This window comes from Haematobia irritans, chromosome 1 (genome assembly GCF_050003625.1).
Source record: "Haematobia irritans isolate KBUSLIRL chromosome 1, ASM5000362v1, whole genome shotgun sequence".
NCBI classification, from domain to species: Eukaryota; Metazoa; Arthropoda; class Insecta; order Diptera; family Muscidae; genus Haematobia; species Haematobia irritans.
In genome coordinates, this window is record NC_134397.1 from 36,249,218 (window position 1) to 36,276,100 (window position 26,883).

The 26,883-nt window shown below is 31.1% G+C and overlaps 1 protein-coding gene across 1 annotated transcript in view; it reads left to right on the forward strand.

Annotated features, from left to right (window-relative positions):
* LOC142220596 (uncharacterized) overlaps positions 1-26,883 on the forward strand; it is a 72,230-nt gene that overhangs the window by 4,887 nt on the left and 40,460 nt on the right. The gene's annotated exons all lie outside the window — the stretch shown is intronic.

The following is a 26,883-nucleotide window of genomic DNA, read 5'->3' on the forward strand; positions in this document are numbered from 1 at the left end:
CTTAAGTCTATTTTCTTCTCTATTTGTCGCAGTTTCTGTTCATATTCATCTACAATTTGCTGCGATAACTAAACTGTATCTTTGAGATATATTTATTGTCGATGTTGTTGTACTTCATCATCATAGCCATTTTTAAAAATAAATCGCAATAAAAAGTATTACGTATGCCTTTGAAAGAAAAAAAAAAAACTACAAATATTCAGTCACTCAATCGCTTGATTTTCATGCCCTCTCACTGACTTCTCATACATGACAGAAAATGAATGTGTACCTACATAAATATTTATTTTGTATTTTATTCACCACCCGCCGCAGGCCTCCTTCTTGTTGACAGCAACAAAAAAAAATCACCAAGAACTATAATATCGTCGAGAGTAGAAAAAAAATAACCGACTAAATCAGCATCGTTGTTGTGGCATCGTATTGCCACCGTCGTTTTTCACAAAACTCATTAAAATTTATTTTGAATAACAGTAACAATAGAAAAATGTTTTTTTTTCTTGATATACGGATACGTACATACGATGTCTATTGAAATTATTATTCTTATACTATATTTTTTATAACAATCTTATTGGAAAGGAAATTGGAAATGTGTTCCAATCGAACAAATCAAAACAAGATAAAATCTAAACAAGATAATGTCTTATAAATTTTAATAATATTCACATTAAACTTAATGATATGTAACTAACAATTTTTCAAAATTGATTTAGCAGACATTATAAACATATTTGTGTAACTGTAACTGCTTGTTGTAACCCATAAAAGCTAATATTATTAATTTGCAAATAGTCCCTACGGGTAATGGATTAACATCAGCACCGGTCTCTGGTGTGTATGGATTTTGAAAAAATTTTCTATAGAAATAAAATTTTGACAAAGTTTTCTATAGAAATAAAATTTTGACAAAATTTTCTATAGAAATAAAATGTTGACAAAATTTTCGATAGAAATAAAATTTTGACAAAATTTTCTATAGAAATAAAATTTTGACAAAATTTTCTATAGAAATAAAATTTTGACAAAATTTTCTATAGAAATAAAATTTTGACAAAATTTTCTATAGAAATAAAATTTTGACAAAATTTTCTATAGAAATAAAATTTTGACAAAATTTTCTATAGAAATAAAATTTTGACAAAATTTTCTATAGAAATAAAATTTTGACAAAATTTTCTATAGAAATAAAATTTTGACAAAATTTTCTATAGAAATAAAATTTTGACAAAATTTTCTATAGAAATAAAATTTTGACAAATTTTCTATAGAAATAAAATTTTGACAAAATTTTCTATAGAAATAAAATGTTGACAAAATTTTCGATAGAAATAAAATTTTGACAAAATTTTCTATAATAGAAATAAAATTTTGACAAAATTTTCTATAATAGAAATAAAATTTTGACAAAATTTTCTATAGAAATAAAATTTTGACAAAATTTTCTATAGAAATAAAATTTTGACAAAATTTTCTATAGAAGTAAAATTTTGACAAAATTTTCTATAGAAATAAAATTTTGACAAAATTTTCTATAGAAATAAAATTTTGACAAATTTTCTATAGAAATAAAATTTTTACAAAATGTTCTAAAAAAAAATTGACAAAATGATTCTATAGAAATTAAATTTTGACAATATTTTATATAGAAATAAAATTTGACAAAATTTTCTATAGAAATAAAATTTTGACAAATTTTTCTATAGAAATAAAATTTTGACAAAATTTTCTATAGAAATAAAATTTTGACCAAAGTTACTATAGAAATAAAATTTTGACAAAATATTCTATAGAAATAAAATTTTGACAAAAAATTTTCTATAGAAATAAAATTTGACAAAATTTTCTATAGAAATAAAATCTTGGCTAAATTTTCTATGGAAATACAATTTTGACAAAGTTTTCTACAGAAATGCAATTTGTCTAAATTTTCTATAGAAATAAAATTTTTGCAAAATTTTCTATAAAATTTTAACAAATATAAAATACGGTCGAAAACTTCAGAAAAATATCTTTTTTAATTTTTGTAAATTTGTGGTAAAGTTGTCTTCAAATGTTCGTAGAATTTTTTGGCATTAGAAGCACCCAGAGATTGTTTCAACGTTGAACATGGCCAAAGTGACCAAAGTTACTATAGAAATAAAATTTTGACAAAATATTCTATAGAAATAAAATTTTGACAAAAAATTTTCTATAGAAATAAAATTTGACAAAATTTTCTATAGAAATAAAATCTTGGCTAAATTTTCTATGGAAATACAATTTTGACAAAGTTTTCTACAGAAATGCAATTTGTCTAAATTTTCTATAGAAATAAAATTTTTGCAAAATTTTCTATAAAATTTTAACAAATATAAAATACGGTCGAAAACTTCAGAAAAATATCTTTTTTAATTTTTGTAAATTTGTGATAAAGTTGTCTTCAAATGTTCGTAGAATTTTTTGGCATTAGAAGCACCCAGAGATTGTTTCAACGTTGAACATGGAACATGGTTGCCGAGAAAAAAAAGTTTTTGCTATAAAAATCTCAGCCTGAAAGTAAAATTAACTAAACCTCTGAAGAGGATAATCAACAAACTTCTCCCCGTTTGTTGCGAAGTATTATCTTCGGCAGACAAACTCCTTTCTCCGCGGACGATTATGAGCACCATAAAATTCACGAAGTGCTCTATAAACATTTTTGATTGACCACAGTTTTTGAAAATAAATTTTCACGATTTGGAAAATCCTTCAGAAAAGTTAATTGTAAATCAATTTTAAAAAAATTAATTAATTAAAAGTTAATTAATTTTTTTGTTAATTAACTCAATTAACTTTAAATTAATTATTTTTTTTTTTAATTTTAATCAGTTCCAATCAATTTTTTATTGGGAAATATTTTGGTGATATTTTTTTGTGCAACAAACCTAGAGCGTTTATAAATTCCATAAATTTTTCTCTCTTTCCCCGTATTTATGGACTATGAAAGTTAACAATCAAGTGCTTTTGAAAATGACTCTTTCAAGTTGTTAGCACACTTCAGTTCTTGAACAATGATTTCCAGAAATTCGTCTAACATTTAAATGAAAGTCTCTAATATGCTTCCATAATAACTTTTTGCCCGGAATTTAAATGCTAACAGCGGACTTGTGTATTTTATTCCTGTTTTGAAAGCCTTTCTTAATTCTATTATGTTTCAATAATACTTGAGAAGCCCTCGAAAATGTCTATTGTCTATTACCATGATAACCAAAAGGTTGCGAAAACAACAATTCTTGGAAGGGAACATTTTTCGAATGTTCCTGTTTTTTTTGTTAATCAGCTTAACAAGGATATAAGGAGAAATGTACATTATTACAGTCAAGGTCTTGGGAATTATTTCCTTTTTAATTGTATCGTATGATAGATCAGTTCCTGGAAAAGTTTAGTAAGTCAAAGTTAAATGTTTAAAATATGTAAAATAAAAATCATTGTCATTTCGACACAGAAACAAATATATACTTTAAACCTCTCAAACTTACACTATGAAAATCGGACACCTCACTAAAGCGGAATATTGTTGTGAGACCTTTGCGACGACCTTGGGTGTATACTTCTGAGAGGTTTCACTGTGTTTTGGTTTCAATAAAGAAATTAATTGTTCCTATTACTTTTTTATTTAAAATAATAATATTAAATACCTACACTAATTAAAACATAAATAGCTTAAGACCCTAGCAGACAAATCTTACAATTATATTTATAATTTTATTGTAAATGTAATTAATCGATAAATAAATAAATTAAACATAAATAAAATTTAAAAAAATTATAGATATTTTGTGATTAAATTTTTTTTTCATTACAAGAATAATAGAATAAATTAATTTTTTAATTGGAATATTTTTAATTACAATTAAAATTTTAAAAAAAATTGTATATTTTTTTCTGTGTATTCATTCCTTAGCAGCAGGCTCTTTTAAATTGCGTACTGTTTTTTTTTTGGGTTATTGCATTCTCACTCCTTTTTTTCAGCAGGCTCTTTTTGTTTTTGCATAGCCTCGTTTCGCTTGGGATAAACGCAAATTGTGTGCGTGTTCTATCGTTCTGGTTCGTCAATAAAACGATGGCAGCTGCTATTCTTTTGGCACCAACAACAAAAATTGCAAAAAAATTTTAAGTATCATAAACATCAATGAGCATTACTCATTGGCACTCGTTCACACTCACACATTGACATGGAAAAATATGTCTAAAACAGTTATTGCAAGAGGTGAGAGACGTCTCTCATGTCTTGCTTGCATGAGTGAATGTGAATAGAGACAGAGAGAGAGAGAGCGAGGTAACATGAGGTCCTTTCTTTGTTGCTGTTGATAATGATATCGTTCATTTGCTGTTGTTTTTTTGGAATTCATTTTTTTTGTTAACAAATTCTTGGTTATTGTTGTTAATCATCCTTGTCGCCATTATGGTTGATATCGTATGAGGTTTTTAAGCTATTGCTAGGGATAGTTGTCCGTATAATAACTTTTGCATTTGCGTCCTTTAATGTAGATATAAGAAATTATATTCCAACAAAGAAGTTTATGGAAAACTTTCAAAGCCAATTAAAATTAAAAAAAGAGTGTTAAGAAACCTTGCCTCAATTGTAAAAAAATATTATGAAATATAATTTTAGTACATTGAAAAAATTCCAAAATTTTTTATGGAAATAAAATGTTGACAAAATTTTCTAAAGAAATAAAATTTTGACAAAATTTTCTATAGAAACTAAATTTTGACGAAAATTTTCTCTAGAATAAAATTTTGACAAAATTTTCTATAGAATAAAATTTTGACAAAATTTTCTATAGAAATAAAATTTTGACACAATTTTCTATAGAAATAAAATTTTGACAAAATTTTCTATAGAAATAAAATTTTGACAACATTTTCTATAGAAATAAAATGTTGACAAAATTTTCTATAGAAATAAAATTTTCTATAGAAACAAAATTTTGACAAAATTTTCTATAGAAAGAAAATTTGGCAGAATTTTCTATAGAAAGAAAGAAAATTTTGACAAAATTTTCTATATACATAATATTTTGACAAAATTTTCTATAGACATAATATTTTGACAAAATTTTCTATAGAAATAAAATTTTGAAAAAAATTCTATAGAAATAAAATTTTAAAAAAATTTCTATAGGAAAATGACAAAATTTTCTATAGAAATAAAATGTTGACAAAAATTTTTATAGAAATACAATTTTAACATAATTTTCTATAGAAATAAAATTTTGACAAAATTTTTTAGAAATAAAATTTTGAAAAAAAATTTCTATAGAAATAATAATTCTACAAAAATTTTCTATAGTAATAAAATTTTGACAAAATTTTCTATAGAAATAAAATTTTGACAAAATTTTCTATAGAAATAAAATTTTGAAAAAAATTTCTATAGAAATAAAATTTTGACAAAATATTCTGTAGAAATAAAATTTTGACAAAATTTTCTATAGAAATAAAATTTTGACAAAATTTTCTATAGAAATAAAATTTTGACAAAATTTTCTATAGAAATAAAATTTTGACAAAATTTTCTATAGAAATAAAATTTTGACAAAATTTTCTATAGAAATAAAATTTTGACAAAATTTTCTATAAAAAGAAAATTTGGCAAAATTTTCTATAGAAATAAAATTTTGACAAAATTTTCTATAGACATAATATTTTGAAAAAAGTTCTATAGAAATAAAATTTTAAAAAAATTTCTATAGGAAAATGACAAAATTTTCTATAGAAATAAAATGTTGACAAAAATTTTTATAGAAATACAATTTTAACATAATTTTCTATAGAAATAAAATTTTGACAAAATTTTTTAGAAATAAAATTTTGAAAAAAAAATTCTATAGAAATAAAAATTTTACAAAAATTTTCTATAGTAATAAAATTTTGACAAAATTTTCTATAGAAAGAAAATTTTGACAACATTTTCTATAGAAAGAAAATTTTGACAACATTTTCTATAGACATAATATTTTGACAAAATTTTCTTTAGAAATAAAATTTTGAAACAATTTTCTATAGAAATAAAGTTTAAAAAAAAAAAATTTTATAGAAATAAAATTAAAAAAAAAAATCTATAGGAAAATTACAAAAATTTTTATAGAAATACAATTTTAGAATAAAATTTTGACAAAATTTTTTAGAACTAAAATTTTGAAAAAAAAATCTATAGAAATAAAAATTTTACAAAAATTTTCTGTAGTAATAAAATTTTGACAAAATTTTCTATAGAAATAATATTTTGACAAAATTTTCTATAGAAATAAAATTTGGACAACATTTTCTATAGCAATAAAATTTTGACAAAATTTTCTATAGCAATAAAATTTTTATAAAATTTTCTTTTCCTCTGTTGGTTAAGCTACACTTGTAGTTTAGTCAATGCATGGTTTTAAGCTGAAATCAAAAAACAACAACAATGCTTAAAGAACAAAACCAACAATAACAAAACAAAACGAATTGAAATAAAATTTTAAAAAAATTTTCTATAGAAATAAAATTTTGAAAAAATTACTATAGAAATGAAATTTTGAAAAAATTTCTATAGACATAATATTTTGACAATCTTTTCTATAGAAATAATATATTGACAAAATTGACTATAGAAATAAATTGTCTATAGAAATAAAATTTTGACAAAAATTTCTAAAGAAATAAAATTTTGACAAAATTTTCTATGGAAATAAAATTTCGACAAAATTTTCTATGGAAATAAAATTTTGACGAAATTGTCTTTAGAAATAAAATTTAGGCTAAATTTTCTATAGAAACAAAATTTGGCAAAGTTTCCTAGAGAAACAAAATCTTGACAAAATTTTCTATAAAATAAAATTTTGACAAAATTTTCTATGGAAATAAAATTTTGACAAAATTGTCTATATAAAAAAAATTGGCAAAATTGTCTATAGAAATAAAATTTTCTCTAGAAACAAAATTTTGACAAAATTTTTTCTAGAAATAAATTTTTCACAAAATTTTCTATAGAAATAAATTTTTCACAAAATTTTCTACAGAAAAAATTTTGACAAAATTTTCTATGGAAAAAAATTTGGAAAAATTTTGTATGGAAATAAAATTTTGACAAAATATTTGTTTTTTATATATAGTACGAAATTAGATACAAAGTTAAATTCTAATTGCAAACAACTCTCATATGCTCATTTGCCATAATTTAATATGAGTCATTTGCATTTTCTCAAATTGTGTGCCTCGTATCCTACACATGAAAGAAATCAATATTTGCTTTTCTTTTTTTTTAGTTAATTGGCCATCTGACCGGCCTTTCAATTAGGGCTAATATTTAATTGAAATTCCCATGTAGTCGCATGAAACGATTAAGTGCTTAGTCAGCAATTTTCGCATTTCTCGAATTACGCATTAGGAAAATTACGCTGTTGTGCTTCATCCAGATATTTAATAGGTTGTCGAAGAGGAGACAATGTTGGGTTTTTGGGGGGCAGTATATTATTAGCACAGAAACAAGAAGAATATTCAAGCAAAGTAAATTCATTCACAACTTGCCATGGAGACAATGTCTACACAATGTCGTTCGGCACGTGCGAATATGTTTATTAGGTTAAATCGAAGTTAAATCGATTGATCAAAATGTTGAATTTTTGAAGATGGATGACCTAAATTAAAAGAAAAAAATTTGGAACATTCTTTTAATAAAATTTTCTTTATTGAAAAAAATTAGAATTGTGTAAAAATTGTGTCCTAAAGTTGCATAATCTTTCATATTAGATTAATATTTTTTTTCAGTGAGTGATTGTCTCAGCAAATATTATGGTCACCTTGTCGAACAGCTTTCTTTTCTCAGCAACAAAATTTTAGACAATGGTTGCTTTTTGGTCTCGAAAAACTTTTCTTTTAGATTGTAGACAAGAATTGCACGCTTTGAATTATTTTCACCTACAGAAAATACTCAGGAATTTCGTTTCTCTAAAAACTCCTTCGGAAGGGAAAATATTTTTTCTTTGGTTGTATACACCACCCTATTGTACATACATGTACATATATCCTCTTGCCAACAACAATAAACCAACGTAATAAACAATTGTCTGTGCACCACCTGTATCACCTCCGATTAAACTTCGATTTAGTTGCCGCCTTCTAAAAATGGCGTCTATTACGCGTCAGATAATGTGAGAGAAGGCCACGACGTTTTTTGTTCCTATTTGGCAAAATTGTTGGCAAAATATTGGTCATAACTTTTAATTGTATATGCTCCATTGAAGCGAAAATCAATATGAAAAGTGACGGTGATATTTGCAAAAGTGGCTAGAATATAGACGAAACCACAATGGTCTTCACGTCACAAATGGCCCGGTGGTATAGCTTAGTGTGGATTAAGTCGCGTGTCTAACAATGAAAGTTGAAAAACTAAGCGCTAAACCATGACAAGTTGCCTTTGTTGCGTAGCACGTGCTAAACGCCTGCCTCTATTGATTTGCCACCTTTTTTTCATTAGAGAAAACTCAAGCGTTGCCAAGTCATGGTAATATTTGCCTCAGTACTCTCACTTACAATGACAACGATAGGTAGTAGGTGTTTAAGTGACAATTCTCTTTATATTGAACCCCGTTTTTTTCGTTCCTAAGGTTACGTGTAAATTAGGCATAATCCATTCCTCGATCGATGACTTGCACAAAATTATTTGATATTGTGATTAGTTTTATGTCTAGTTTTCGTGTCATAAATCAAATTAGTTGTGGTTTTGTTGATTGCCATTTAGCGTATTTAATTATAGTAATGATGATGATTATGAGCATGTTAGATTACAATGTGGTAGGTTACGATAAATCTATTGTAACTCTTTGCGACCCTATTAAATCTATTTATGGGTGTCATATTGCTCGGAGTTATTCAAAACTATTAAAATTTTATTCTTTTTCTGTCAATATAGAAAACTTATTGACTTAAAGAGGACATATGACTAGATCTGTGTTGATCAGTGTGACCAGATCTCAAAAAAAATTTGCTGCTAAATCAGCACTGAAATAATGCTAAAAAATGCTAAAAACAATATTAAATTGCCAAAAAATAATGATAAATTTAAAAAATTTTTTATTAGCGAAATTATCACTAAAAAGGAAATTTCTTTAAAAGTTTTGTGTTCAATGTTGCATCAGAAATGTATTTCATTAAGATTAAAGGATGTCATGCCATATATCCCAAACGCTAAATATGTTCCGGGAGTTTTTTTTTTTAACCTGAACCTATTAGGTTGAAAGAATTCGTTTATAAAAATGTTATAATAAAGGAGAATGTCGCAATTTTATGAAGGATCAGGTGACAAATATATAAATTTGTAAAAATTTTGCTAACTTTTTGAAGTTGTAGTTGGTTTGCAAAATAAAAATGAAAGTAAGAAGTTAAGTAAGAAGTTTTGCCAAATCCGAGAACGATTGGGCTTGAATAACGGCCTATACATTCAACACAAAAATGCATGGAGGGACATAACTATTTTTGCTTCTGAGTTGCCGCTGTCCTTGTATCTTACATAAAAATTATGGACCTTATTACTTTAACAAGCACTAACATATTTGATTTTTTGTTAATCGAATAATGCTAAAAATGCTAAATTTATAATGGGAAAAAAGCAAAAAATGCTAAATGAAAGCTTTGCGGTTAAATACAAAAAATAAATGCTAAATTTAACTGCAAATATGCTAAAATAGCTACACTGGTGTTGACAGCATACATATGGATAGAAAGTTGAAAAAGCTTTGAGAGCAGACACACTGTCGCGAAGAGCTAAATGTTACTGTCATTGCTAGTGATACTCAATTGTATCTCTCAATTTTATGCATCTCAACAGTGATGTCAATTTAGCTATTTTTTAGATACCTATCTATATTCAGCTATTTTTTAAGTTGATTTGCTACAAAATTTGTGAAATGGCTATTAGTTAGAAATCTTGGCATTTTTGATTTCAATTCTGCTATTTTTGCTATATTTCAAATACACTGTTTGGAGAAAGTTTTCTTTATTCTAATAGTTTTTTGCATACGTTACAAATGAAGCATAAAGATTTACTTAATTCGTACTTCTCACAAAATAGTTCCCCAGTAAAGAAAACGTCGCCAAAAAAGTTGGGAAAATGTTCTTTTTCGATCCGGAAGTAGTGCAAAATTGGCGCAGAAGCCATGAATTTAACACGGGCTTGTCTTAGGATGGATGTCCACCATTTCAACAGCCGTTGCACTGAATTTGCATCGATTCTTACTCTGTGATTCAAGTTCAGTCTTTTGGATGTGAATTAAAAAATGTCATATTTTGCAAATAAATAATTTTTATAATTTTTTATGATTTTTAATGCATTCTAACTCTTGTCCGAAACGTTTGAATTAAAATATTTTGAAAAATTCTCAAAATTTCTTGAATAGATTTTGAATTTTTTTCGACAAAATTTCAATAATTTGTACCACTTTATTAAAGTTGTTTTTAACCTTTTTGAAACAAAAAAAATTAAATTTACCCATTAAAAATATGAAAAAAGCGAGTTATGAATAATTGAATTAATAGAACTTCCTGTATAGTTGAAATAAAGAACATCTTTGGGAGTACATCTTTTGGAAGTGCTTTTAAAGTTGTGCCTTTGGAAGAACTTCCAAATTTTTTTGCTGGGTCATTATTTCTTTAAATTTGTAAAATTTACTAAAAATGCGCCCAACTTGAAATAATTCAAATTTTCAAAACTTAACGAAAAATTTTCTTCCTGTTGATTTCACTGTTTTTGCAGTGCACGCTTATTTCCGAACGAAAAAAGAAAGCGGGTTAATGTCATTTTACTGATGTCATAATTGAATACGAATATTTAGCCAAGTAAGCCTTTGCGAAAACAATGTTAAGAAATAAAATGAATGTCTCTACACCTAATTTTATTTGATCTATACTTAATGGTTTTCTAGCTTGGAAACATTATGTACTCAAATTTATTTCATTATAAAAATATTGAAACTACAGATTCATAAAGCATCATCTACAAAGGAGACTTTCTTGAATTAAATATCGTCGTGCTACACAGAAAAAAGGTAAACTGTTTTATAAGAAGAATGAACTACCTCTTGCGAAAATTGAACTAAATTATACTCCATATTTTGAGATTTCCACAAAACGTTATTAAAAGCAGAGCAATTTAATTCTGTATTGTATTTTTTAACCACAATTTACTAAATTACACCCTTTCATAGAAGAAAATGGAACTAAAAATAAAGAAAGAAATCATTGGCACCAAATTATGGCAATTTTAACCATACTGTAAGTAGTTCATTCTTACTATTTTTCATTCTGACTATCATGTTGAACTTATGTGTACGATCATTGAACTTTATACCCAAATTTAGTTCATAAAATGTTTGAGACATACCTAACAAAAATTTCGCAATAGATAATAAAATTTAAGTACAAACAAATATATATTTTTTTGCAATAAAAAATAAGTTAAAATTATCGTTAGCTTAAATACGGCATTTTTTCTAGTGTACTTATTTAACAAATTTAATACGAAAAGTAAATAAATTACATTTAGCCATTTTTTCTGGATATCTATCTGTTTTTGCTTCCTAAAAGTTGGCAATACTGCATCTCAATCTTTCTCTCACATTAAGAGAAATCTCATTTTGTTTGCATGCTATATTCTCAGTGAGAATGAAGCCGCCGAGTCGCGCCGCCGATTTTAGCCGCCGCCGACCAGTTTCTTCCAGCCGAAGCCGCCGCCGAATATATCGACTCATCTCGACTCATAATTAGCCGCCAAGTAATCAAAAATATTGATTTAAATCAGAAAAATTTATTAATAATTGTTGTATTTTTTGTTAAAATGTTTAACTTTCAACCCAAAATCCATCAGTATCATGTTTCTATAATAGCTTTGCAACCATTTAGCTCAGAAAATGTAAATGAAATGAAAATTTGATTGTAAGTTTGGTTGTACAACTAATCTCATTACCATTCGGATTACCTCAAATCGATTTTATAATGGATAATTGTCCGCCGCCGAATAGACGAATTTATATCGGCTTAGCCATCAAGCCGCCGCCGCCGGAGGCAAAAAATTAGTGTCAGCCGCCGCCGGCAAAAATGGGTCGGCTTCATTCTCTGATTCTCACTGTAATAAATGTTCGCTGTTATCTCAAATATTGGTTAACATGACTATTTTTCTCATTTTGACATTGTTTGTTTTGGATATTGACATTTTCTAAGTAACATATAAATACATACTCAAATTACACAAATGAGAGGAAATCAGATCTTAGCTTTGTAAACAGTCACTTTCTAAAATTTATTCCTGCTTGCTTTCAATTAACAAGAAGTAACCCCGAATCACTTGATTTTTCTAATGCAGAAGGCAAACTTCTAAAAAAGTTGTATACAGTGGCTTTTATTTTACGTTTAGTCTTACTTTGACTCGGAAATAAAATTTAATTCCTTTATGAAATTATAAAAATCAAGAGAATGATTTTTTCCATATTTATAACCACCACCATAGAATGGTAATGGGGGTATAATAAGTTTGTCATTCCGTGTGTAATCGTAATATCGAGTTCCGTCTATATAAAGTATATATATTCTTGATCAGGGAGAAATTCTAAAACGATATAAGCATGTCCGTCTGTCTGTCTGTTGTAATCACGCTACAGCCTTCAATAATGGCGCTATCGTCCTGAAATTTGGCACAGATTCGTTTTTTGTTTGCAGGCAGGTCAAGTTCGAAGATGGGCTACATCGGTCCAAGTTTTGATATAGTCCCCATATAAACCGACTTCCCGATTTGGGGTCTTGGGCTTATAAAAACCGTAGTTTTTATCCAATATGCCTGAAATTGAAAATCTAGAGGTACTTGAGTACCATAAAAAGGTGTGCCGAAAGTGGTGCCCATCGGTCCATGTTTTGGTATGGCCCCAATATAGACCGATCTCCCGATTTTTATCCCTGGGCTTCTATAAACTGTATTTATTACCCGATTTGCCTGAAATTGGAAATCTAGAGGTATTTTTGGACCTTAAAGAGGTGTGCCGAAAATGGGGTGTATCGGTCCATGTTTTGGTATAGCCTCCATATAGACCGATCTCCCGATTTTATTTCGCGGGCTTCTAGAAACTGTATTTACTATCCGACTTGCCTGAAATTGGAAATCTAGAGGTACTTTGCGACCATAAAGAGGTGTGTCGAAAATGGTCCGTATCGGTCCATGTTTTGGTATAGCCCCCATATAGACCGATCTCCCGATTTTGCTTCTTGGGCGTCTAGAAACTGCATTTTCTATCCGATGTACCTGAAATTGAAAATCTGCAGTTATTTTAGGACCATAAAGAGGTGTGTCGAAAATGGTTCGTATCGGTCCATGTTTTGGTATAGCCGCCATATAGACCGATCTCCCGATTTTTATACCCTCCACCATAGGATGGGGGGTATATTAACTTTGTCATTCCGTTTGTAACACATCGAAATATTGCTCTAAGACCCCATAAAGTATATATATTCTGGGTCGTGGTGAAATTCTGAGTCGATCTGAGCATGTCCGTCCGTCCGTCTGTTGAAATCACGCTAACTTCCGAACGAAGCAAGCTATAGACTTGAAACTTGGCACAAGTAGTTGTTATTGATGTAGGTCGGATGGTATTGCAAATGGGCCATATCGGTCCACTTTTACGTATAGCCCCCATATAAACGGACCCCCAAATTTGGCTTGCGAGGCTTCTAAGAGAAGCAAATTTCATCCGATCCGGCTGAAATTTGGTACATGGTGTTAGTATATGGTCTCTAACAACCATGCAAAAATTGGTCCACATCGGTTTATAATTATATATAGCCCCCATATAAACCGATCCTCCGATTTGACTTGCAGAGCCTCTAAGAGAAACAATTTTCATCCGATCCGGCTGAAATTTCGTACATGGTGTTAGTATATGGTCTCTAACAACCATACAAAAAATTGGTCCATATCGGTCCATAATTATATATAGTCCCCATATAAACCGATCCCCCGATTTGGCTTGCAAAGCCTCTAAGAGAAACAATTTTCATCCGATCCGGCTGAAATTTGGTACAGGGTGTTAGTATATGGTCTCTAACAACCATGCAAAAATTGGTCCATATCGGTCCATAATTATATATAGCCCCCATATAAACGGATCCCCCGATTTGGCTTGCAGAGCCTTTAAGAGAGGCAAATTTCATCCGATCCGGCTGAAATTTGGTACATGGTGTTAGTATATGGTATCTTACAACCATGCAAAAATAGGTTCACATCGGTCTATAATTATATATAGCCCCCATATAAACGGATCCCCCGATTTGGCTTGCAGAGCCTCTAAGAGAAACAATTTTCATCCGATCCGGCTGAAATTTCGTACATGGTGTTAGTATATGGCCTCTAACAACCATGCAAAAATTGGTCCATATCGGTCCATAATTATATATAGCCCCCATATAAACCGATCCCCCGATTTGGCTTGCAAAGCCTCTAAGAGAAACAATTTTCATCCGATCCGGCTGAAATTTGGTACATGGTGTTAGTATATGGTCTCTAACAACCATGCAAAAATTGGTCCATATCGGTCTATAATTATATATAGCCCCCATATAAACGGATCTCCCGATTTGGCTTTCGGAGCCTCTAAGAGAAGCAAATTTCATCCGATCCGGCTGAAATTTGGTACATGGTGTTAGTATATGGTCTCTAACCATGCAACAATTGATCCATATCGGTCCATAATTATATAAAGCCCCCATATAAACCGATCACCAGATTTGACCTCCGGAGCACCTTGGAAGGGCAAAATTCTTCCCATTCGGTTGAAATTTAGTACGTGATGTTAGTATAGGGTATCCAACAACCATGCAGGAATTGGTTCCTATCAGCCCATAATAATATATAGCTCCCATATAAACCGATCCCCAGATTTGACCTCCGGTGCCTTTTGGAGAAGCAAAATTCATCCGATCTGGTTGAAATTTGGTACGTGGTGGTAGTAAAGGGTGATTCTTTTGAGGTTAGGATTTTCATGCATTAGTATTTGACAGATCACGTGGGATTTCAGACATGGTGTCAAAGAGAAAGATGCTCAGTATGCTTTGACATTTCATCATGAATAGACTTACTAACGAGCCACAACGTCGAATTTTCAGTGAATGGGCCCTAGAAAAGTTGGCAGAAAATCCGCTTTTTTATCGACAAATTTTGTTCAGCGATGAGGCTCATTTCTGGTTGAATGGCTACGTAAATAAGCAAAATTGCCGCATTTGGAGTGAAGAGCAACCAGAAGCCGTTCAAGAACTGCCCATGCATCCCGAAAAATGCACTGTTTGGTGTGGTTTGTACGCTGGTGGAATCATTGGACCGTATTTTTTCAAAGATGCTGTTGGACGCAACGTTACGGTGAATGGCGATCGCTATCGTTCGATGCTAACAAACTTTTTGTTGCCAAAAATGGAAGAACTGAACTTGGTTGACATGTGGTTTCAACAAGATGGCGCTACATGCCACACAGCTCGCGATTCTATGGCCATTTTGAGGGAAAACTTCGGAGAACAATTCATCTCAAGAAATGGACCGGTAAGTTGGCCACCAAGATCATGCGATTTGACGCCTTTAGAATATTTTTTGTGGGGCTACGTCAAGTCTAAAGTCTACAGAAATAAGCCAGCAACTATTCCAGCTTTGGAAGACAACATTTCCGAAGAAATTCGGGCTATTCCGGCCGAAATGCTCGAAAAAGTTGCCCAAAATTTGACTTTCCGAATGGACCACCTAAGACGCAGCCGCGGTCAACATTTAAATGAAATTATCTTCAAAAAGTAAATGTCATGGACCAATCTAACGTTTCAAATAAAGAACCGATGAGATTTTGCAAATTTTATGCGTTTTTTTTAAAAAAAAAGTTATCAAGCTCTTAACAAATCACCCTTTATATGATATTTAACAACCATGTGAGTTGAAATTTGTGGATGACAGTCTTTCGTAGAAGTTTCTACGCAATCCATGGTGGAGGGTACATAAGATTCGGCCTGGCCGAACTTACGGCCGTATATACTTGTTATTCTTGGGCTTCTATAAACTGTGTTTATTACCCGATTTGCCTGAAATTGGAAATCTAGAGGTATTTTGGGACCACAAGTAGGTGTGCCGAAATTGAGGTGTATCGGTCCATGTTTTGGTATAGCCTCCATATAGACCGATCTCCCGATTTTATTTCGTGGGCTTCTAGAAATTGTATTTACTATCCGACTTGCCTGAAATTGTAAATCTAGAGGTACTTTGGGACCATAAAGAGGTGTGTCGAAAATGGTCCGTATCGGTCCATGTTTTGGTATAGCGCCCATATAGACCGATCTCCCGATTTTGCTTCTTGGGCGTCTAGAAACTGTATTTTCTATCCGATTTGCCTGACATTGAAAATCTGGAAGTATTTTTGGACCTTAAAGAGGTGTATCGAAAATGGGGTGGATCGGTCCATGTTTTGGTATAGCCTCCATATAGACCGATCTTCCGATTTTATTTCGTGGGCTTCTATAAACTGTGTTTATTACCCGATTTGCCTGAAATTGTAAATCTATTTTGGGACCACAAGTAGGTGTGCCGAAATTGAGGTGTATCGGTCCATTTTTTGGTGTATAGACCGATCTCCCTATTTTCTTTCTTGGACGTCTAGAGACTATATTTTCTAGCCGATTTGCTTGAAATTGAAAATCTGGAGGTATTGTAAGATCTCAAATAGGTGTGTCGCGAATGCTGGCTATTTGCCCATGTTTTGGTATAGCCCCCATATAGACCGATCTCCCTATTTTACTTCTGGGATTCTAGAATTCGTAGTTTTCACCCAATTCGTCTGAAAGTGGAATTCTAGAGGTCTTTGAGGAACATTAAGAGGTGGTGAGTATTGATCCATGTTTTGGTATAGACCTAACTCCCGAATTTATTTCTAGGATTTTTGGAATCCGGCTGACCAAAACTAGGTCAGCCGAATATGGTGTGAGTCGACCCATGTTTTAGTATAGCCTCCACATAGATCGATATTCAGATTTAACTCCTTGGGCTTCTAGAAACCGTAGTTTTTATCCGATTTGCAAAAAATGTAAATATACTGGAATTTTAGACCCTCAAAAATCTGTATCGCATTTATTTTTACCGGTCCATTTGGCAAGGCATCGATATATAACTTCTTGAGGGTACACCCAATGAAAAAATATTTTCCTCCGGAATGAAATTTTAGACAAACGAAATTCCCCTTACGTGGAAAGTATTTTCGTTTAGCGCAAACTAACAGGAATTTTTGATAAGCGATTCAACGGTTGTCTCTAAAATTTGTGTAAAAAAATTTGCCTGTATAAAATTTCGTTCCTCAGAAAAGAAAACACTTCTTTCAGGGTATAGCAGGCGCACTGATCATGAAAATTGCTCGAAACTGAAAGTAAAATTTCCAGATGTTACTCGTCGTATTCATTTAAATAATGGCGGAAAAATCTACAGATTTAAGATTTCAAATCAAGGCGTTATTTCATCATATACACGATATGTTTATGATTTCTCTAAAACTCAAACAAAATTGGTTCTCATAAATCCAGAATCTGATCTGGATTTTGTAGGTAGAATCTTTACATTTTTTCCTCGGGAAGCGTACTGGTTGAACTGATTTGCTTGGGAGAAGATTTATCATCAAACCCACTAAAATTCTATATATTATAAAGTAACCCGCTACGACGAAGAGTTTTCAAATTATTTGATTCATGGTGGTGGGTATTTAAGATTCGGCCTGGCCGAACTTACTGCTGTATATACTTGTTTGATTTATTTTTTAGCTAAAAATTTTTACTACAAATTCTTTAAAATTCACTGTTTTCTGCCACCAAGTTTTAAACCTTAATACTATTATATAAACGACAAAAACAATTTACCACCCTAATTTGCTAAGTAGTATTTATTCAGCTTTTGTTTTAGATCTGTTTTCACTTGTGCTTTTTTTATATTTTGTCCTTATATTCAAATTGTTTTTTTTTCATGTTGCACTATGTATAAGTTTTCAGTCTTGGCATAATCAGGATAAGGGAGTGTTTTCTATATTCAAGAAAAATAGCAACAACGGAGACGTTTTGGTTTTTTTCCTTGATGTGTCTCCCAAACCCAATACTAAAGATTGTAGAAAAATGTCTGGCTTATTGTTAGCGTATCTGTGTACTTTGTTTGTCCTTCAAATAACTGTCTAGCTCTCTGAGTTAAGGTGATTGTGGCCAAAAGTATTTGTTGGCTCTAAATATCTAATATACATAGAGATTTTTTTTTTGGATTTTTATGTCACAACATTGTATAAGCCTTCAGTAAAAATGTCAGTAAGACAGAAAATTTATTAAGGAAAAATTTCTTTATTGGTAAAGATATTGCTATTAAAAAGGTTTGTAGTGATGATTTTAAAATTAAAACTTAAATCGCAAAGTTGAAAAGGTGGACTTTTAAAACATTTGCAAAATTCGAAAATTGGTCTTTTTATTGTCATAAATACAAGTTGAGGCACATTGTCTTAAAATTTCGCTCTTGTAAAGGTTTTTGTGTAACCAAGGGAATGATAAAAATATTTTGCCACCGCTGTGGGGTAAAGAATAAACGACAGAGAAAATTGCATATTTTTAGGGTCAGTTTGTGGCCTTTGCTTGAGATCCTTGAGATAATTAGTTCCACTGGTCAAGGGAAGGTTTACAGAAAAAAGTACATTATTTTATGGGAAAATCTAAACTATCACGTACGAAAATTAAACTAAATTGTGTTAAATTATTTCTTTGAAATTTTTATAATGCATCGTTAGAATAATGAGATTTTACTACCACCTAGAAAATTCTTTCTTTCCGTAAAAAATTAACTAAAAGTAAAGAATTGGCGCCAAACCACACTATAGTTCATTCTTACTATTTTTGAGAATTGTACCATAACCTTCTTCTATTTTAGTTAGCCTTGAATTTATTTTTATGGTCATTGAATTATATACCCACGTTTAGTTCATACAATTTTTGAGACATATTTGGTATAAAGGAAATTTCATTGTACCGAACCGAAAAGTAAACTGTTTTATAGGGAGACTGAACTAACTCGTACGAAAATTGTACTAACTTGTAATCCACATTTTGCCAAAATTTTATTTCTATACAAAATTTTGTCAAAATTTTATTTCTATACAAAATTTTGTTACTGTAGTAAATTTTGTCAAAATTTTGCCAAAATTTTATTTCTACGGAAAATCAAAATTTTATGTCTATACCCCGAAAAAAAGTAAACTATTTTATAGGAAGAATAAACTAACTCGTACGAAAATTGAACTAAATTTTGCTACACATTTTGAGATTTCTTCAAAGCGTTGTTAAAACCAGGAAAATTTAATGCCCTGTTGTACTTTTTAACTACAGTTCACGAAATTACACCCTCTAAAAGAAGAAAATATTAACTAAAAGTTAAGAAGAAAATCATTGGCGCCAAATCATGACCATTTTAACCATACAGTAGTTCATTCTTAAATTTTTTGGGAATCGTAGGAAAATTTCCTTTTGTTTTAGTTCATATTGAACGGTCATTGAACTTTATACCCAAGTTTAGTTTATAAAATGTTTGAGATATACTCAGTTGTGGAAGATTTCGAAAAAAATATAAAATTTAACTACATATGAATAATTTTTGTTTTGCAATAAAAATAACTTAAATTTAGCGTTAGTTTAACTACCGATTTTTTTTCTGTGTGGGCAGAGGAATTTTGTTTTAATATTAAAACTAAACTAAAATAAAATATTTTTTTGGAATAAACTCTCCTTTGATTTTTTAATATGAAATGCCGACTTCGGCTATTCTCCTTTCTAACTTATTCCAAATTACTTTTGGTTTGTTCTTTTTTTTAATTTGAATAAGTCGACTTTTATGATTTATGAAAAATCGATATGATACGTGATAACTTTTTGGTAATTTTCATCATTCCCCTTTCAACACAAAATTGACTCTACGGCATTTAACTGTGGCATCAGTTTAACAACGGACTTTTGTCTGGGTAGATCGAACGATGTGGCAACTTTGTTTTTTTTTACTCATGTGTTTACTTGAATGCAGCGTTGACTCGACGAAGTTTTATTTTAGACCATAATTTTTCCAAAATCAAACCCAAAATTAGTACCAGCCGACCATTTTTCCACATTTAAGAGAAAAACATTTAAAAGTTAGTAGCCCGTAGTACGTAATACTAATATCCATCAAACAATCTTAGAAAAAATTATGTACATTGGTTAATAGTTAAATAATATGAAACAAAAAAAAACTTGGAAGTGTATGATTGATGGAAATTCAAGCATTTTGGTGGAATAATTGAAATTAATAAATACATTTTCAATAAGAATTTTTTTCAAAATTTTATTTCTGTGCAACATTTTTACAAAATTTTATTTTTGTAGAAAATGTTTGCAACTCTTTTCTTAAGAGAATTTTATCAAAATTTTATTTCTATATCTAGAAAATTTTGCCAAAATTTTGTCAAAATTTTATATCTATAGAAAATTTTGTCAAAATTTTATATCTAGAAAATTTTGTCAAAATTTTAATCTATAGAAAATTTTGCCAAAATTTTATATCTATGGAAAATTTTGCCAAAATTTTATATCTATAGAAAATTTTGCCAAATTTTTTTTCTATACAAAATTTTGTTTCTGTAGTAAATTTTGTCAAAATTTTATTTCTATTCCAAATTTTACCAAAATTTTATTTCTATAGAAAATCAAAGTTTTATGTCTAAAGGGTGATACGGTCAAAATTTGGTCAATATAAACTTGACGTATTTCTTTCAATTTTGCATTTAAAAAACCTGAACACCCCTCATTTTGAAGGTGTGTGTGTGTAGAATGTTGCTCCTATTTTGATTTTGGAATTCACTCTTCAGTTGTCAAAATGCCGGCCAAGCAAGAAGAGCAGCGTATCAAAATTTTGCTCGCGCATTGCGAAAATCCGAGCTACTCGCACGCAAAGCTGGCAAAATCGCTAAAAGTTGCCAAATCAACCGTTACAAATGTAATTAAAGTGTTTGGGTACGTTTGTCGACAGTCAGGAAGTCTGCATCGGGGGGAAACCGAAAACCGGAATCCGCTGAGACGACAAAGAGAGTTGTCGGTAGTTTCAAGCGAAACCCTAACCTCTCTCTCCGAGATGCCGCAAATAAGTTGGGTGTATCGTCTACAACCGTGCATCGAGTCAAAAAACGAGCCGGACTATCGACTTACAAGAAGGTAGTGACTCCAAATCGCGATGATAAACAAAATACGACGGCCAAAGCGCGATCCCGGAGGCAGTACACGACGATGCTGACGAAGTTTGACTGCGTGGTAATGGACGACGAAACCTACGTCAAAGCCGACTACAAGCAGCTTCCGGGACAGGAGTTTTATACGGCAAAAGGAAGGGGAAAGGTAGCAGATATTTTCAAGCACACAAAACTGTCAAAGTTCGCAAAGAAATATCTGGTTTGGCTTGAAAAGCAGCATTTTCATAGCTTCCGGGACTGTCAACCAAGAAATTTACGTGAAAGAGTGTTTGAATAAACGTCTGCTGCCTTTCCTGAAGAAACACGGTTGTTCCGTACCGTTTTGGCCGGATTTGGCATCTTGCCATTACGGTAAAAAGCCATGGAGTGGTACGCCGCCAACAACGTGCAGGTGGTTCCCAAGGACAAGAACCCTCCCAACACGCCAAAGCTCCACCCAATTGAGAAATACTGGGCTATTGTCAAGCGGAACCTAAAGAAGACCAAAAAAAAACTGCTAAGGACGAGCAGCAGTTCAAGGCAAACTGGCTTTCTGCGGCGAAGAAGGTGGACAAGGTGGCTGTACAAAATCTAATGGCAGGTGTCAAGCGTGAGGCCCGGCAATTCGGATTTGGAAAAGCGAAAGCCTAACTGAATATTTTTCCCGAATTTTATACTAATTGAACTTGAAAAAGAAATTTAATTTGATTTTTTAAATAAACGATTTCACCGATTTACATGCGTTTTCCCTTGACAAAATTTTGACCGTATCACCCTTTATACACCGAAAAAATTTTTTTCTGTGTATAGAAAATTTTATCAAAATTTTATTTCTATAGAAAATTTTATCAAAATTTTATTTCTATAGAAAATTTTGTCAAAATTTCATTTCTATAGAAAATTTTGTCAAAATTTCATTTCTATAGGAAATTTTGTCAAATTGTCTTTTCTACAGGAAATTTTGTCAAAATTTCATTTCTATAGAAAATTTTGTAAAAATTTAATTTCTATAGGAAATTTTGTCATAATTTCATTTCTACAGAAAATGCAAAAAATTTTATTTCTACACAAAAAAAGTCTGTTGTAAAACTGAGTCTAAAATGAACTTATATTTATTGCAAACATTTTATTTTGTTTTAGTTCATTTTTAAAATTTTGTAAGAAATTTTCCCCAGTCCAAAGATTTTTTCTTTATTCCAAGTATGTCTCAAAAATTTTATGAACTAAATGACAGTACAATTTTAATCGCACACAAATTAATCAATTCTAACTAAAACAGAAGAATTAATCAATTCTAACTAAAACAAGAAGTTTTTCGTACACTTCTCAAAATAGTAAGAATGAACTGCTGCGTGGTTAAAATGGGAATGATCTGGCGCTTAAGATTTTTTCTTTATTTTTAGTTCATTTTTTTCGTTTCGAGGCAGATAAATTTCGTAAATGGAAGTTAAAAATTCAAAAATATCGGAAAATGTTCGTTAGTTCAATGAATCTCAAAATTTGGAATAGGTTAGGTTAGGTGGCAGCCCGATGTATCAGGCTCACTTAGACTATTCAGTCCATTGTGATACCACATTGGTGAACTTCTCTCTTATCATTGAGTGCTGCCCGATTCCATGTTAAGCTCAATGACAAGGGACCTCCTTTTTATAGCCGAGTCCGAACGGCGTTCCACATTGCAGTGAAACCACTTAGATAAGCTTTGAAACCCTCAGAAATGTCACCAGCATTACTGAGGTGGAATAATCCACCGCTGAAAAACTTTTTTGGTGTTCGGTCGAAGCAGGAATCGAACCCACGACCTTGTGTATGCAAGGCGGGCATGCTAACCATTGCACTACGATGTGTGTGAAGATAAATTCGAATTTGAAATTTGCAGCAAAAACTTAGCCGAGACACAAACCAGCACCAAAAATATTTTTCAAAGTCGAATTTGGGATTTCAAATTCGAATTTGGATTTTTAGTATTTGGCTTATTATTTAAAAACTAAGCCGCGTGCGATATAGAGACTAGGCTCATTGGAAAGGGCTTGAGCTCAGCTTTCATAATCACAAAAGTCTTCATTGGAAAAGTATTTGTGAAAAGCGAAAATTTGAAAACAAAATTTTGATCAAATTTTTACAACGGGCCCACTGTGCCAAAACTAAGCCGCGTGCGATATAGAGACTAGGCTCGTTGGAAAGGGCTTGAGCTCAACTTTCATAATCACAAAAGTCTTCATTAGAAAAGTATTTGTGAAAAGCGGAAATTTGAAAATGCTTTTTCAACAAATTTTTACAACGGAGCCCACTGTGCCAAAAATAAGCCGCGTGCTGTATAGAGACTAGGCTCGTTGGAAAGGGCTTGAGCTCAGCTTTCATAATCACAAAAGTCTTCATTAGAAAAGTATTTGTGAAAAGCGGAAATTTGAAAACAAAATTTTGATCAAAGTTTTACAACGGGCCCACTGTGCCAAAACTAAGCCGCGTGCGATATACAGACTAGGCTCGTTGGAAAGGGCTTGAGCTCAGCTTTCATAATCACAACAGTCATCATTAGAAAAGTATTTGTGAAAAGCGAAAATTTGAAAACAAAATTTTGATCAAATTTTTACAACGGGCCCACTGTGCCAAAACTAAGCCGCGTGCGATATAGAGACTAGGCTCATTGGAAAGGGCTTGAGCTCAGCTTTCATAATCACAAAAGTCTTCATTAGAAAAGTATTTGTGAAAAGCGAAAATTTGAAAACAAAATTTTCATCAAATTTTTACAACGGGCCCACTGTGCCAAAACTAAGCCGCGTGCGATATAGAGACTAGGCTCATTGGAAAGGGCTTGAGCTCAGCTTTCATAATCACAACAGTCATCATTAGAAAAGTATTTGTGAAAAGCGAAAATTTGAAAACAAAATTTTGATCAAATTTTTACAACGGGCCCACTGTGCCAAAACTAAGCCGCGTGCGATATAGAGACTAGGCTCGTTGGAAAGGGCTTGAGCTCAACTTTCATAATCACAAAAGTCTTCATTAGAAAAGTATTTGTGAAAAGCGGAAATTTGAAAATGCTTTTTCAACAAATTTTTACAACGGAGCCCACTGTGCCAAAAATAAGCCGCGTGCGGTATAGAGACTAGGCTCGTTGGAAAGGGCTTGAGCTCAGCTTTCATAATCACAAAAGTCTTAATTAGAAAAGTATTTGTGAAAAGCGGAAATTTGAAAATGCTTTTTCAACAAATTTTTACAACGGGCCCACTGTGCCAAAACTAAGCCGCGTGCGATATAGAGACTAGGCTCATTGGAAAGGGCTTGAGCTCAGCTTTCATAATCACAAAAGTCTTCATTAGAAAAGTATTTGTGAAAAGCGAAAATTTGAAAACAAAATTTTCATCAAATTTTTACAACGGGCCCACTGTGCCAAAACTAAGCCGCGTGCGATATAGAGACTAGGCTCATTGGAAAGGGCTTGAGCTCAGCTTTCATAATCACAACAGTCATCATTAGAAAAGTATTTGTGAAAAGCGAAAATTTGAAAACAAAATTTTCATCAAATTTTTACAACGGGCCCACTGTGCCAAAACTAAGCCGCGTGCGATATAGAGACTAGGCTCATTGGAAAGGGCTTGAGCTCAGCTTTAATAATCACAAAAGTCTTCATTAGAAAAGTATTTGTGAAAAGCGAAAATTTGAAAACAAAATTTTCATCAAATTTTTACAACGGGCCCACTGTGCCAAAACTAAGCCGCGTGCGATATAGAGACTAGGCTCATTGGAAAGGGCTTGAGCTCAGCTTTCATAATCACAAAAGTCATCATTAGAAAAGTATTTGTGAAAAGCGAAAATTTGAAAACAAAATTTTCATCAAATTTTTACAACGGGCCCACTGTGCCAAAACTAAGCCGCGTGCGATATAGAGACTAGGCTCATTGGAAAGGGCTTGAGCTCAGCTTTCATAATCACAAAAGTCTTCATTAGAAAAGTATTTGTGAAAAGCGAAAATTTGAAAACAAAATTTTGATCAAATTTTTACAACGGGCCCACTGTGCCAAAACTAAGCCGCGTGCGATATAGAGACTAGGCTCATTGGAAAGGGCTTGAGCTCAGCTTTCATAATCACAAAAGTCATCATTAGAAAAGTATTTGTGAAAAGCGAAAATTTGAAAACAAAATTTTGATCAAATTTTTACAACGGGCCCACTGTGCCAAAACTAAGCCGCGTGCGATATAGAGACTAGGCTCATTGGAAAGGGCTTGAGCTCAGCTTTCATAATCACAAAAGTCATCATTAGAAAAGTATTTGTGAAAAGCGAAAATTTGAAAACAAAATTTTCATCAAATTTTTACAACGGGCCCACTGTGCCAAAACTAAGCCGCGTGCGATATAGAGACTAGGCTCATTGGAAAGGGCTTGAGCTCAGCTTTCATAATCACAAAAGTCATCATTAGAAAAGTATTTGTGAAAAGCGAAAATTTGAAAACAAAATTTTCATCAAATTTTTACAACGGGCCCACTGTGCCAAAACTAAGCCGCGTGCGATATAGAGACTAGGCTCATTGGAAAGGGCTTGAGCTCAGCTTTCATAATCACAAAAGTCTTCATTAGAAAAGTATTTGTGAAAAGCGAAAATTTGAAAACAAAATTTTGATCAAATTTTTACAACGGGCCCACTATGCCAAAACTAAGCCGCGTGCGATATAGAGACTACGCTCATTGGAAAGGGCTTGAGCTCAGCTTTCATAATCACAAAAGTCATCATTAAAAAAGTATTTGTGAAAAGCGAAAATTTGAAAACAAAATTTTCATCAAATTTTTACAACGGGCCCACTGTGCCAAAACTAAGCCGCGTGCGATATAGAGACTAGGCTCATTGGAAAGGGCTTGAGCTCAGCTTTCATAATCACAAAAGTCATCATTAGAAAAGTATTTGTGAAAAGCGAAAATTTGAAAACAAAATTTTCATCAAATTTTTACAACGGGCCCACTGTGCCAAAACTAAGCCGCGTGCGATATAGAGACTAGGCTCATTGGAAAGGGCTTGAGCTCAGCTTTCATAATCACAAAAGTCTTCATTAGAAAAGTATTTGTGAAGAGCGCAAATATGAAAATCAAATTTAAAAAGAAATATCATATTGAAAATAAATAAATCCAATTTATTTATTTAGCATAACATGCCTAATTTTAAACAATACTTCGTTAAATTATTAAATTAAATTTGATATAATTTTGTTTATTTAATTTGGTAATTTTACATTACGAAGCAGGTTCAACATTTTCTTTTACATACAAAATGAGCGCTTTTTTAAGAAATGTGTGTTAGTTTCATTTTTTAATTCAATTGGCAGTTCATTAAATAATTTAAGCCTATTATATAATAATAAATATAAAAAATATAAACTCTTAAACAATTGCAAAAAAATATTTCTTCGACTGGTAAAATAATTATAAATAAATAAATAATAGAAAATTATACAATTGATTGTCTCTAATAAAAAATTTAGTTTTCTACCAAAATCAATCAAATTTTTAAGTGAAGCAATTAAAAATTAAGTGAAAGTGCCGAAGAAAACAATTGCTTTTTTAACCAAGAATGTTTTTATTTCTAATTACTTCTATGATTAATACTATCGTGAT